Source organism: Nuphar pumila, chromosome 3, assembly GCF_984573655.1.
Source record: "Nuphar pumila chromosome 3, dmNupPumi1.hap1.1, whole genome shotgun sequence".
NCBI lineage: Eukaryota > Viridiplantae > Streptophyta > Magnoliopsida > Nymphaeales > Nymphaeaceae > Nuphar > Nuphar pumila.
In genome coordinates, this window is record NC_143251.1 from 53,887,452 (window position 1) to 53,902,334 (window position 14,883).

The following is a 14,883-nucleotide window of genomic DNA, read 5'->3' on the forward strand; positions in this document are numbered from 1 at the left end:
TCTGCCTTAACCACAGATAGCAATTCTACAGTACTAAAACCCGATTCAGCATTTGATTTTTTCAATGGAGTTAAAGAACCCAAATTAATTCGGGTTTTTGGCAAGAGATCACAAACAAACAAACAAACATGATTATCATAAAAATTTCAGGATTTATGGACAAAAATTTTTACATAAAATAGTGACTGGACTTCACATGTAAAATCAAAACCTATAGAAATGAATGAGATTTCAATAGGGCTAAACTAAATAAATGAAATAAGTATAAAACGATGAAGTAAAACCAAATGCAATATTCAAAACATGAAATCTACATGAATCTAATGATGTAACTAAAAAAAAAATGATCAGGGGTATGATCTATGTTCAATATTGGCCCTTGAAGTGGGGGATTTAATCCACCAAATGAACTAATCACTCCATTCACATGGCTCTATTACGAAATGGCTAACATCTCATGCCACATGAGTTCATAAAGACAAATATTTTACCAACATGAATTCATTTTTGAACTATTTTCATGTGGTATTTATAATAATATGCATGAGACTTTACGCTATATTGCGGCAAGCATGATCATCCTAACAAATATAAAAAGATAAAAGAACGTTATTTTGGATCCTTGCTCCCCACGGTGGGAATGGCTGCTGTAATGGAGAAGACTGAAGGTCGTGGCTGAAGCAGGGAGGACAGCTGTTGTTGAAGGTTTTTGCTGTCACCAATGGAGGTTGTTGTGTAAGGAGGAATATCTGGTGGTGGCGCTGGAGGTGCTTATCACCAATGGTTGAAGGAGGTTGCCGTACCACTTGCTCTTGTGGCTGCTACCAAGGTATGGCTGGAGCTGAAAGGTGTTGTAGTTGGAGGCTGGAAGTTGTTGCAAAGGCTGGAGGATGGAGACAATGAGGTGAAGAGAGAGATGATAGAGTTGAGAAATATCCAGCCGTATGGGGTGCTTATTGGCTTTTAGAAAGAGGAATTAGGTTTTTAAGAAGGAGAAGGAGTGAGAATAGGCAATGCGCCAAAATGAGAAAGAGGGGTTTAGCAAAGAGAGGGGGGGAAGAGAAGATGCTCCAGCCGTGGGTTCTTGAGGTTTAGTAAGGAGGGACTAGGTTTTAAGGAGAAATGAAGAAAGGAGGGAAAGAAAGAAAAGAGAAGAAGGAAAGAAGGAAAGGGAAGAGGAAGGGAAGAAAAGGAGAGGGTGGCCGGCGACAAGGTGGAAGAGGGAAAGGGAGAAGGAAAAGTGGGAAAAGGAAGACAGAAAGGGAAGAAAGAAGAAGAAGAAGAAGGAAAGAAAAGAAGGAAAGAAGAAAGGAAAGAAGGAAAGAAAGGAGAAAGAGAAAAGGAAGGTAAAATGGAAGAAAGGAAAGAAAGAGAAGAGGGGGAAGAAAGGAAAGGAAGGAGAGAGAAATGAGGTCGAACCCCCTTGTGGGGTCCACTCCCTTCTCTTGGTGGAAAACAAAAAAGAATACAAGAAAAAGAGAATTTCTTTTTAAAAAGATTTTTTTTGAAAATTTTTGAGTGGGGCACCACCTTGAAGGTGGGCACACATATTATTTTGAAATTCATTTTGAAAATCAAAGGGTTAGAATGATTTCTCAGAAAAATTTTTGGATTAAATGAAGTATTTTTGGAAACTTTGAAATAAAACTCAAAATTTAAAATTCTATACCCCTTTGCAGAGCAGATCCAGTTTGAAAATCAAGTTTAAAAGGAATCCAAATTATTTTCTCAGGAAAATATTTCTAAATTTAGAGTCCTGGGGGTAAAAATGTCAATTTTGAAAACCTAGAGTTTGAAATTAATTTTGAAAAGCTTTAAAATTCGAATCTGGATTGGAATTTTTAAAATTGGAGTTCTGGATCTCGAAAATGAGATGAAATACAATGAAATGATGGAAAATGATAAGAAATGATATAAAATAACATGGAATGTCATGTGAAATGCAGACCCTGGATAAAGAATTTTAGGTATTGGATCCTGATCGATAGTTGTACCAGTTTAAAAAGTGATAATTTTGACAAAATTGAACAAAATGGTTCAAGAAATGATTTCTGGTCTCTACAAGGCCAAGAGTGACACTGAAAACTGGGGTTTTAGCTAGTTTGAACTGAAATGAACTGGGTTCTAGGGTTTCAGAACTCAAATGAACTGACAAGACGCTGGATCAACTAAAGTTCTGAACTGAATTGTCAAGAAATGATGCCATTTTCAGAGAAATGGTCACTGGCGTGAAGTGAGTTACAAACAAGAATTGGGTTTGAGCTGAAATAAAGATCAGTAATACTAAGATGAACTAAAATTGAATCTCAAACACTAGCTCAACTGACTGCACTTAGCTCAATTTCAGTTGAAATGGGCTAAAATGGACTCTTAGACACTAAGAAATGAATTTCAACTGGAACTAGAGCACTTGAACTCCTGGTGAGCTCAAGCTAGACTCAGAGGAATAAGATTGGCTAGGAATGACTGACTCAGAGACAATTGGCTTGGATTCGAATGAGAAATGAGCTTATTTATGAGGAAATGAACCCATTTTGGCAGGAATGATCAGAAATGAACATGGTCTGCTCATTGTGAGCTCAGATGAGCTAGAAATGATTGACATTCTAACTATTCTGAGCTTTAAGAATGAGCTTGGTTGACTCTAACTGACTGGAATCTAGGATGACCTAGGGGTAAAATGGTAATTTTCCTAGTAAAGAAGGGTAAAATGGCACCTACACTGAGACAAACTTTGGGTTGGACTCCTATACTGACCTACCAGAGTTGGCATCTATAAGAGGGGGAGTGTCTGAGAATGAATGAGCAAAATTTAGGGTGTTTACAGATGCCCCTCTTTGCTACTAAGCCTCTTTAGGGCCAAGCTTAGTGGCGAAGAAAAACACACCAAATTTGGGTTGCATAAAAAAATGCCTCAGTTAGAAGGATCTGACTGGTTATGAAGAAATTAGCCCTGATGAAAATGGTAGGTATTAAATGAAGAAGGATTCACTTCATAGAAGTGAGGTTTAGGTTTTGCCCTTAACCTGGATGGGATGAAAAATACCTCATGTAGAAACGAGGGGTCGCAAAGAAGACAATGAAAATGGTTTTCCCTAAAAGCTTTGGAAAAGGGAGTGATTTTGGGCGTCCCTTGACTGAGACTGACTAGCTTTTGAAAAATGGTCTTTTGCAAAAAAAATGATTCAGGTTTAGCCCTTATTCTGAAGGAAAAAATGAAATACCTCATCAGAATGAGGCTTAGGTTTAACCCTTAACCTGATCGGGAATGAAAATGATAAATTTCATTTGTAGGAGGTAAATTGAAAGGTGAATAGGACAACTTTCTTGAAGAGGAATAAGGCAAGTGAAAATAGGATTGTAAGACGCAATCTTGGAAGATGGTTAAGGCAATTATCTTTGGAGAAGTATCAGATGGATTTTTCATCAATGTGAAATATGAATAAGGCGATCCTTTTGGAAAAGGAATAAAGCAACTCTTTTCGACAACGTGAAAAACGAACAAGACTATCCTTTCGAAGAGAAGTAAAGCAACTCTTTCAACAACGTGAAAGATGAACAAGGCAATATTTTCGATGAAGAACAAGGTAACTCTTTCGACAATGCAAAAGACGATAATGGCTATCCTTTCAGAGAAAAGGTGAGGTGAATCTTTCAACAACACGAAAGACGACAAAGGCTATCCTTTTAAAGAAAAGTGAGGTGAATCTTTCAACAACACGAAAGATGATAAAGGTTATCCTTTCAGAGAAAAGTGAGGCGAATCTTTCAACAATGTGAAAGATGACAAAGGCTATCCTTTCGGAGAAAAGTGAGGTGAATCTTTCAACAACACGAAAGACGATAAAGGCTATCCTTTCAGAGAAAAGTGAGGTGAATCTTTCAACAACGCGAAAGACGATAAAGGTTATCCTTTCAAAAAAAAGTGAGGTGAATCTTTTAACAACACGAAAGATGACAAAGGCTATCCTTTCGAAGAAAAGCGAGGCAAATGTTTCAACAACGTGAAAGACAACAAAGGCTATTCTTTCAGAGAAAAGTGAGGCGAATCTTTCAACAACGCGAAAGACGATAAAGGTTATCCTTTTGGAGAAAAATGAGGCGAATCTTTCAACAATGCGAAAGATGACAAAGGCTATCCTTTTGAAGAAAAGTGAGGCGAATCTTTCAACAACGTGAAGGGCGACAAAGATTACTATCTCAAGGAGGCAAAAGGTGATGCCAGAATGTGTCAAGATGGAATATCGAGCTCTTCACTTCATGTTGGGACAGCAAGAAAATATTGCCAAAATGTTAAAAATTGTTTGTTGATTCAAAATACTTGAAAATAATATATATCAGTCCAAAAATATCTCTTCTTTTCTACCTAAAGTATTACCTACAATTGGGCTTAACTTCGTAGAATCAAGATTCAAATTCAAATTGCTTGCAATTGGCTTTCTTCCAAGGAGGCTATCAATTTCCTTGACATGAACATGAAAGAAAGAATTAACATTGTGAAAGCAATTGGTGGAAGGATATTGAAAAAAGAATTTTATAAAATTAAAGAAGATTCTTTGCAGATCTGGCAGTTTGATATCCTGGATTTTTTCCATGATCTTTTTGCACTCTTTTTGAGACATAATTTAAGCTCTCTTGGGATTGACAAGAATTTCATTGCATCAACCTTCAACTTGAAGATGCTCTAATTTTTCTTTTTTTTTTAGAAGGGTACGTCACAAACTTCTTCAACTTGAAGATGTTCCGAGCCTTCTTTGTCTTAGGAATTATACTGACAGTATTATCTCATTGGTTAAAAGTCTCTTGATGATAGCGGAAATCAAATATTTTTTAGGGTTTGTCGGGAGGTTCATTGCATCCGCCTTCAACTTGATGATGATTTAAACTTTCCCTGGAGGGATCCGTCACATACTCCTTCAACTTGGAGATGTTTTGAGTCTTCTTTGCCCCCAGAGATCTGTCTCTTCCACCGTCTTCAACTTGACGATATTTGAGAGATCCCTTTTGCAGACATATAGTTACGGCTTGATATTTATTGAAGAGATATTGAAATTGAGTGGATTTTCTTTATCACCGAGGATATTTTCACTGCCTTATTACCACAAGAATGGTCTTTAAAAATGTGTCATAGCTATGATCAATATCAATCACTTATGGCTTTGTGACAACATTGAATTTTCTTTGCCGACCATATCGAGGATTTATTCTTCATCCTTTTGGTTAGCCAAAAGAAAGATTTTGAATTTTGAATTTTGAATCTCACTTCGCAAAAGCTTTGTCCTTTTGGAAGGAATGCTGAAGGTATCTGAGGTAAAGATTTGTACAATAAAGATTTTGAAAATCAATAAGTATTTGATGACAAATTGGCAAAATGTTCTTGAAATCCTTGGTGAAATAAATTAATTGATGTCCAAGTTGACAAATCCATGGGATGAGGCTTAAATAAGAAGGTAAATCCAATGTGAAGTTGGAATTTTGAAGGTAAGTCTTGGTACAATGCTGGATTTTGAAGGTAAGTCAAACTCATAAGTTGGTTTTGAAAGAACGACCGAGTCGAAACTCAGATCTTGTAAGGAAAACAGGAAAATTTGAGTCAAAACTCGAGTCTTCAAAGGAAAACTAAAAAGTTTGGTTTGAAGGAAAGAAAATTTGAGTCAGAACTCAAATCTTCAAAGAAAAACTAGACCAATTCGGATTTAAAGGAAAGGAAATTCGAGTCAGAACTCGAATCCCAAAGAAAAAACTCAACCAATTCAGAAGGAAAGAAAATTTGAGTTGGAACTCTAACCCTTAAGAAAAAACTAAAGGAAAGAAAATTTGAGTCAAAACTCGAACCCAAAAGGCAAAACTTATCCAATTCGGATTTGAAGCAAAAGAAATTCGAGTCAGAACTCGAATCCCAAAGAAAAAACTAAACCAATTCAGAAGAAAATGAAATTCGAGTTGAAAATTGAACCCTAAAGGAAAAACTTATCCAATTTGGATTTAAAGGAAAGGAAATTCGAGTCAGAACTCGAATCCCAAAGGAAAAACTAAACCAATTTAGAAGGAAAGAAAATTTGAGTCGGAACTCGAACACTAAAGGAAAAATTGAACCAATTTGGATTTAAAGGAAAGAAAATTTGAATCAAAACTCGAATTCCAAAGGAAAAACTGAACCAATTCAGAAGAAATGGAAATTCGAGTCGAAACTCGAACCCTAAAGGAAAAACTAAACCAATTTTGAAGGAAAGAAAATTTGAGTTAGAACTCGAACCCTAAAGAAAAAACTAAACCAATTTAGAAGAAAAGGAAATTCGAGTTGGAACTCGAACCCTAAAGGAAAAACTATACCAATTAGGATTTAAAGAAAAGAAAATTTGAGTCGGAACTCGAACCCCAAAGGAAAATTAAACCAATTCAAGTTTTAAGGAAAGAAAATTCGAGTTGAAACCCAAATCTCGAAGAAAAAACTAAACCAATTCAGATAGAAAGGAAATTCAAGTTGGAACTCAAACCCTAAAGGAAAAACTATACCAATTAAGATTTAAAGGAAAGAAATTTTGAGTCGGAACTCAAATCCAAAGGAAAATTAAACCAATTCAGGTTTTAAGGAAAGAAAATTCGAGTTGGAACCTGAATCTCGAAGGAAAAACCAAACCAATTAGGTTTTAAAGGAAAGAACATTCAAGTTGGAACTCGAATCATGAAGGAAAACCAACTCAGTTTTAAAGGAAAGAAAATTCGAGTCGAAACTCAAATCCCAAAGGAAATTGGAAAATTCGAGTCGGAACTCGATTTCCGAAGAAAAAAATAAACCAATTAGAAAGGAAATTCGAGTTGGAACTCGAATCCTGAAGGAAAATTAAACCAATTAGAAAGAAAATTTGAGTCAAAACTTGAATCCCGAAGGAAAATTAAATCAATTAGAAAGAAAATTCGAGTCAAAACTTAAATCTCAAAGGAAAATTAGAAAAAATCGAGTCGAAACTCGAATCTTCGAAGAAAAACTAGACCAATGTGGACTGGGTTCGAAAACATTGACCAGTAAAGATCAGGTTTAAGAGTTTCAACCAGTAAAACTGGATTTAGAAAAGTACCGACACGAGCACTGGATTTTGGAAAAGTATTAGTACGAGCGCTGGATTTTGAAAATGCACCAATTGATTGTGATGGAAGATTTTCAATCTTCACCCTCACGATGACTCGGACAACCGCCGAGGCCTCAGGATTTGTCCCTTATCCTGAATGGGTACATTGATGCAAATTGCTGTAGATCCATGTAAATGAATGCGGATGAATATGAATGTAAATGGATGCAAATGAATGTGAAATTAAGGTAAATGGGTGCATATGCATGCAAATGAATGCCCATGAATGCAAATAGATGCAAATGAATGATGAAAGATTTTGTTTGATCCTACTTGCATACAGGATGTTTTGATTTTTTTTTTTTTTAAAAATGCTCCAGTGTAATGGGGGAAGAAGATTTTGATCAAAAGGATAAATGTTTGACGTTTGAAAAACGTTCTCTGAAGGTGACAAAGCAACTGACTTTTGATTGATTCAGGAGAGACTTCTGAAGAGGGTCATTTCTCATGAAAAGACATTTTGCAGAGAAGGAGAACAAAAGGTGGCATCAAGCTTGTGAGGAAAATTGATAATTTTATTAATGCCTTGAAGGGAAAATGACAAATCAATAAACGGGATTACATCAACCCTTTAAAATAATAAAAGCAAGATGAGAAATAAAAAAATGTTGGTGTTGTCAGCTTCTTGAGTGATTGAGGAAAAAGCTCAGTCAGGACGACTGACCCTCCTTTTCATCTTCAACAAAGAGATTCTTATCAATGCAGTCTTGAACGATGTTCTTGAAGACGAAACAATGGTCAGTATCGTGCCCTGCTGCCCGATAGAATTTGCAAAACTGGTCCATGAATCTTCCCATGATCGTGGGAGGATCTGTGGCTCTTGAGAGCTTTACCAATTCCTTGGTCAACATATATTCAAGGTTTCATCAAGAGGCTGCTCAAGAGGAGTAAACTCACGATCGTTACCCCAACCATCTCGTTTTATCTTTTCTTTCTGTTGACCCAATTTTTTATTCTGCTTTGAAGACTTTTCTTTCTGACCTGTACGGTTGCCCTTGCTATTTTTGCTATCACTGTGGCCGATATTGGCGGAGAAAGTGAAATTTGTCTTCTTTGAATCTTGATTATTCTTGACGAGGGTGATGCCATCATAGACTCTATTCTCTATTCCCATCTCGAGCCACTTGGCTCGTTCAGTAAGCTCAATGAAAGACTTGGAAGGCGAGGTGGAGATAAGACTTCTCAAAGGCCGTGAGAAGTTGTTTAGAATAATCTGGAGTGCATGCTCCTCTGAGATGGGATTTCTCATTTTATTGCAAGTGCCCCTCCATCTGCGGATGAAGTTTCTAGCTTTCTCATTATCTTTTTGCTTTATATTATAGAGATGGTTGAGCGTTGGCAGCGCTTCGGTGTTAAAAAATAATCACTCAATGAACAAGTTAACCACCTTATCGAACTCTCGTAGCTTGATTGGATTGATATCCTTGGAGTACCACTTGGCGGCGGTTCCCTCTAGGCTGCGAGGAAAACATCTAAACAAAGCATGATTGTCTCTCTTGAATCGATTGCATTCTGCAAGGAACATAGCCAGGTGAGCCTTGGGATTGCCAGTCCCATCAAATTTGACAAATTTATGGGGGAGATCCTCTAGACTGTCATCCGCTTCCAAACCATCGTAGAAATCCTCACCCGTGAAGACCTTCTTGCCTTTATCATGAACCTGCAGATCTTTGACTATCTTGACCATTTCCTTCAGTTGTGACTGAATGGGGTCATCCACAGACTGACCTTTTAGCTTATTGGTTGACCCCTGCCCCTGAGTCAACTTCTGAAAAGCTTGTTGAGCCTCACATTCTTCATCAGTGTCGCCTCCTGACTCAGTTTCTTCTGAAGTATCCTCATGCTGAACTCGCTTCTTTGAAATTTTTGTGTGCTTTTTTAGAGCACGGCTCCTAGTCTTCTTGCCAAAAATATTGTTGGAACTGGCCCCTGCTTGCTCTGTCATCATTTTACCCATCATCTTTTGAAACATGGCATACATTTGGGGATCGACATCAGCATTGGCTCGTTGACTCTGGTTCCTGGCAGATCACAGCGAATTCATTTCTTGCTCACTGCCACTGCTAGGGTATTAAGGCGACACTATTTTCTTCTCGGATCTGGTCTGAACCATTCCTCACCGCAAAAATTCTCTATAGGAAAAAGGGATGATCAAAGTGATGGAAAAAATCTTGAAGGCAATGACTTTGAGAATAGAAGGAAAACAATAGATGAAGATTTAAAGTTAGGTTGACAATTTGAAGGATATCTCTTTACCAGGGATTGGATCATCACTGGGATCATGACAATTGCATTGTTATTTCGTGAGAGAAAATAAACAACCGAGATATGCCTTGTTACCTAGGCGAGATCGTCAAACGTGAGGAAAAATATATTTTTGAAGGAAAAAGATGTCCCATGACGAAAACAATCTATAAAAGGATTTAGAATGAACTAAGGGCAAAAAGGAAGATGGATATACAATTTCCACTGCAATAATCAAGGAATGTACAAGAAAAAATAAGGTGAAGAATTTTGCAAATAGACAAAAGGATTGAAAATCCAAGGAAAGTAGGAGAAAATATATGATTTTTAAAAAATTGCAGACAGGATCAAAATAAGGCTGGAAATTCGAGATCCAAAGGAAAGGTAGGAAAAGGGAAGTCGCCTGGACCTTTTGAGGAAAAATATGAGGTTTTTGAAAATCGTCCAGGGTTTTGATAAAACTGTTAGAAAAATAGATGAGATTTGGAAAATGATGTAAAAGGCAAATAAAAGAGAAGGTATTCAATCACATTTTGCATAAACAATTATGCACATACAACATTCCCTAAGAAGCTGACTCTAAATACATCAATTTTAAAATAGATTTAGGACCCTAATCCTGACTCTAGGCTTAGATCAATTATGTCCAATCATGCTATGTCGATATACTCAAGTCGAAACTTGAAGTATGTAGCATAAAAAATTCATCTCCGGTTCTAGGCTCGTGTTTTCTCAACATCCTTGAGCGCTTGCCGATATACTTTGGACTATGGCCCTTGGTACGTGGTACCCAAATAAGTGGCCCAGTTGTGATGCTTTATCCTGAACTATGGTTCTGGAAGAAAGCTCGGCAACACGAAGACCGGGTAGAAATAGGTGGGGTGTTTTTTTGAAATATGAGCACATGCAAGCAAACAGAGAGCTCTAAGACCTAAAGAGATAGATTTTTAAAATTTTTGAAGAAGCAAACAAGGTTTACACACAAATCCTAGATTGAGGAAGGTTGTATGAGACATAAGTCTATGTGAACATGAATAATTGCTCCTCAATTTGGTCCTACCAAACCATGCCTAGTCTATATGAAATCCATGTCAGTTGGGTTCGAGTCTAGGATCCTAGGTTCACGTGATATCAAAAAGTAACAACTGATATTTTATAAAACACGATTTTGATAATTAAGCTAAGCTAAGGCACATGATTGATCAGGTAAAGACAGGTCCCATCACGATCGCCAAACCTGTTATCATCGCAAAAAAAATTTCTCCCTCTGCGAGAGAGAAAAATGATTCTGCGAGTCAAACTCGACCAAAGTTTTGAAAATGGTTTTTGAAAATAACTCGCCTTCATTTTTTAAATTTGCAGGAAAATTTTGTAGAATGGGACTCTCCTGTCGGTACGAGGTTCAACCGTTCCTGACGCCTTTACTTGGGGTAATCGAACCAAGGATCAACGTGTGCTTAGTTATACTCAAATATCTAAATTATGCTCTATTTCCTAAATGCACAGAGAATCAGACGTGCTATGAAATTTTTGAAAAATACACATTTGAAAAGATGATGTTTGCTTCTGATATTTGAAAAATACTTGAAAAAAAAGGAATTCATTAAAAATCATGGATCACATTGAAGATTGCCTTCTGAATGGGAAAATTGATTTCTAAAATAATTTGATCATTTGTTTTGAGAAAATCGATTTCTTAGTGAAATAACTCAATAAAAGAGGATTTGGCTCTTTTGAAATACTTTCATGATATAAATTAACCAATATGAATGAATGAATGAATGTAACTTCAAAGAATATTTTCTGAGAAAATCATTTAGAAAATGTAGTGAATTTCAAAATAGCCTAAAAGTGTAGGTTGAATGTGGCGTATACGAAGATGACAAATCTAGGTCTCATTCGTATTCTGACTATGGCCATAAATATGAATTCCACCAAGTTTGTCAACTTCCTAAAAGCTTGTGCACGTGCCATTCGTGTCAACCATAGTAAATTTGGAAAAATGCATGAATTATCAATCAATCAGATATTGAAAATTACAAAAAGCAAACTATATATAATGCATCCTATTCTATGCAGAAAATGTAACTCTTATTCAAATATTACATTTGATATTACATTGAATAAGAAAAAGAAAATGAATAAATGAATAAAATCTTCCACTTGAGTATTCCTGCAAAACTAGAAAATGAGTTAGCACAAATACATAGTTTTTTATGGATTTATCCGACAATATCGAGAAATTATCAGATTTTATCCAGATATAAACCTTGATTCATACCTCCCTGATATAAACATGAGAAATAAATGATGCAAATATATGAAAATTCAAAAATAAAGTTTTGAAATTCGAAATTGAGGTAAAAATTACCAAAATGCCCCTAATAACAAGACTATGGCCTTGAAATCAGGGTTTTCAGAAATAATTTTTGTAAAAATGAGAATTTTAAAATTCAAATGGATGTAAATGAAGATAAAATCAAACATAAGATGATATGATATGATTATATGCATGCTAAAACTTTAAAATTTGCAAAAATATCATAAAAACATTGAATTTTGCCTGAATTTCGGCTTTCTTTTGAAAATTTAACTAACACACATGTCAATTAAATTCCAAATTGCACCAAATTCAGCATGGACAACTATATTAATCCTAAGAACGAAATGGAATATGAAAATCAATTTTTTTGGCAGTATTTGATATGGAAATTAATAAAAAAACCCTAAAAATGCTAGATTTTTTCCTTTTATCCTACACCTATCCTAATGACAACCAAATTTCGGATTGATTTTTACCATAAAAATTCCTAAGGTTTTGCATGGTGGCAGTGGACAACTAGGGGAGGATTTTTTCCTTTTACAGACTTGGGATTCGACTTATGGTTATGAAGCTACAACTCCGACAACGTAAGTCGGAATCTAGCAACCTTGAAATCCCAGGCAAACTGTCAGGCTTTCACAAAAATTACGGGAAAAATAGTAAAATGTAACCACAATCTCTGAAATTTTAGAAAGATGTTGCAGACAAACAGAGGATCATATCCTATTTTTACAGATTTGGCATTGGATCTACGGTTACAGAGGGACAAATTGGATTAACTGACCCCTAAATCTGATGAAATTATAATAACAGGGAATCAACAGGTACAACAACACAACAACAACAACTACGCCTTCATCCCAAAACATTTGGGGTCGGCGATATGAACCAAAAAAGAAAATTATTGTAGGTCTTCCACATGAATCCTTCTCCTCCAATCATTTCTATCCAATGCCATGTCCTCGGTGAGGTTCAAAGCATTCAGATCCTTTCCTATCATCTTCATCCAAGTCTTCCTAGGCCTACCCCGACCTCTTTTAACTAATATATTTTCCCATTTTTCCATCCTTCTAACTGGAGCATCATTAGTCCTTCGCCGAAAATGTCCAAACCACCATAAACAATTCTCTCTCATCATTAGGCCTTCGACAGGTAAACTTTTAAAATTTAGGAAAAATAGAAATCTAAATCCTAAAATCTTGAAATTATGAGAAATGATAGAGGATATTATGAGGAACAAATCCTCTTTTGACAGACAGAACATCTGACTTATAGGTCGGAGAGCCACGATCGATTTAAGTTGATCTAGGGCTCTGATGACCTGTATCAGACATGATACAGTGGTTTGTAAAATCCAAATTTTGAAAGATCGTAATTTTTATCCAAAAAAATTAGTAAAATCCAGTAAAATACTAGATTTACATGTGAATCTACGTATTTTATGGATCATGATTCGGATCTCCCATGAGGGAGATCTCAGATTAAAACGTTCTGCCTTAACCACAGATAGCAATTCTACAGTACTAAAACCTGATTCAGCATTTGATTTTTTTAATGGAGTTACAGAACCCAAATCAATTCGAGTTTTTGGCAAGAGATCACAGACAAACAAACATGACTATCATAAAAATTTCAGGATTTATGGACAAAAATTTTTACATAAAATAATGACTGAACTTCACATGTAAAATCAAAACCTATAGAAATGAATGAGATTTCAATAGGGCTAAACTAAATAAATGAAATAAGTATAAAACGATGAAGTAAAACTAAATGCAATATTCAAAACATGAAATCTACATGAATCTAATGATGCAACTAAAAAAAAAGATCAGGGGTATGATTTATGTTCAATATTGGCCCTTGAAGTGGGGGATTTAATCCACCAAATGGACTAATCACTTCATTCACAGGGCTCTATTACAAAATGGCTAACATCTCATGCCACATGAGTTCATAAAGACAAATATTTTACAACCGTGAATTCAGTTTTGAACTGTTTTCATGTGGTATTTATAATAATATGCATGAGACTTTAGGCTATATTGCGGCAAGCATGATCATCCTAACAAATATAAAAAGATTAGAGAACGTTACCTTGGATCCTTGCTCACCACGGTGGGAATGGCTTATGTAATGGAGAAGACTGAAGGTCATAGCTGAAGTAGGGAGGACTGCTGCTATTGAAGGTTTTTGCTGTCACCAATAGAGGTTGCTGTGTAACGAGGAAGATCTGGTGGTGGCGCTGTGTGAACACCCCAAATTTTTCAAAAGTTTGCAAATATTCCCCTTTTGCCCTTTATCTTCATTTTATGGGTAATTGAGTCACTTTTAAATATAAATCCCATTTTATTTCTCGAGTTTTCTGAAATTAAATTCATTTTGTATATCTGACTCAATTTCGGATCCGGATCCAGATAAAAGATCCAAATCTGAGCTTCGTCATAAAATTTTAAAACCAAATTCTCAAAATTACCAAAATAACCTTTTGAAAGGCTCAGACAGTTCGTCCAGTATCCGTTTGGATCCATTGAGTTGTATTTCTCAATTCGAGGTTTAAAACTCGAATGTTTTCTCAAAACTTGGGTCCAAACCCATTTCTGAAGAAATTTTCTCAAAATAGCTTTTAAATTCTCAGAAAAAATCCTTTTTGTAAATATTTTTTGCAAAAACACAAAAAAAATAGTTTTAATCTTTGTTTTCTCACAAACTTTAGGATTTTATTCTAAAAATACAAAAAATTTGAAAAATAACACAAAAACCAAAAAAAAAATGGAAAAATTATGAGAAAAACAAATGAGTTTAAAAAATCAATTTTTGCTAAAAGCCTCGGGAGCCCTTTTTTTTTGTTTGTTGTAAAAATTTGAAAATCGAAGGGGGGTCTTTTGCAAAAACCCTCTTTTAGGGTTTTCCTTCGTAAGGAAAAAGAGGAAAAAGGGCCGCCCCCTCCATTCTCTCTTCACTCTCGCCTCTCTCGGCCCTTCATCGCCAAACCCTCCTCTTCAGCCATCCGATCCCCAACGACATCTATTTCTTCCAGGAGCTTCTTCTCTCCCTCTCGACCAAACCCTCCATGGCAAACCCTTAGATCACCTTCCATCACGGTACCACCCTCTTCCTCCTTCGTCCATCTTCAACCGAACCCTCCTCCTTTTCTTTAAAAGAACCATTTACATCCCCTCTCAA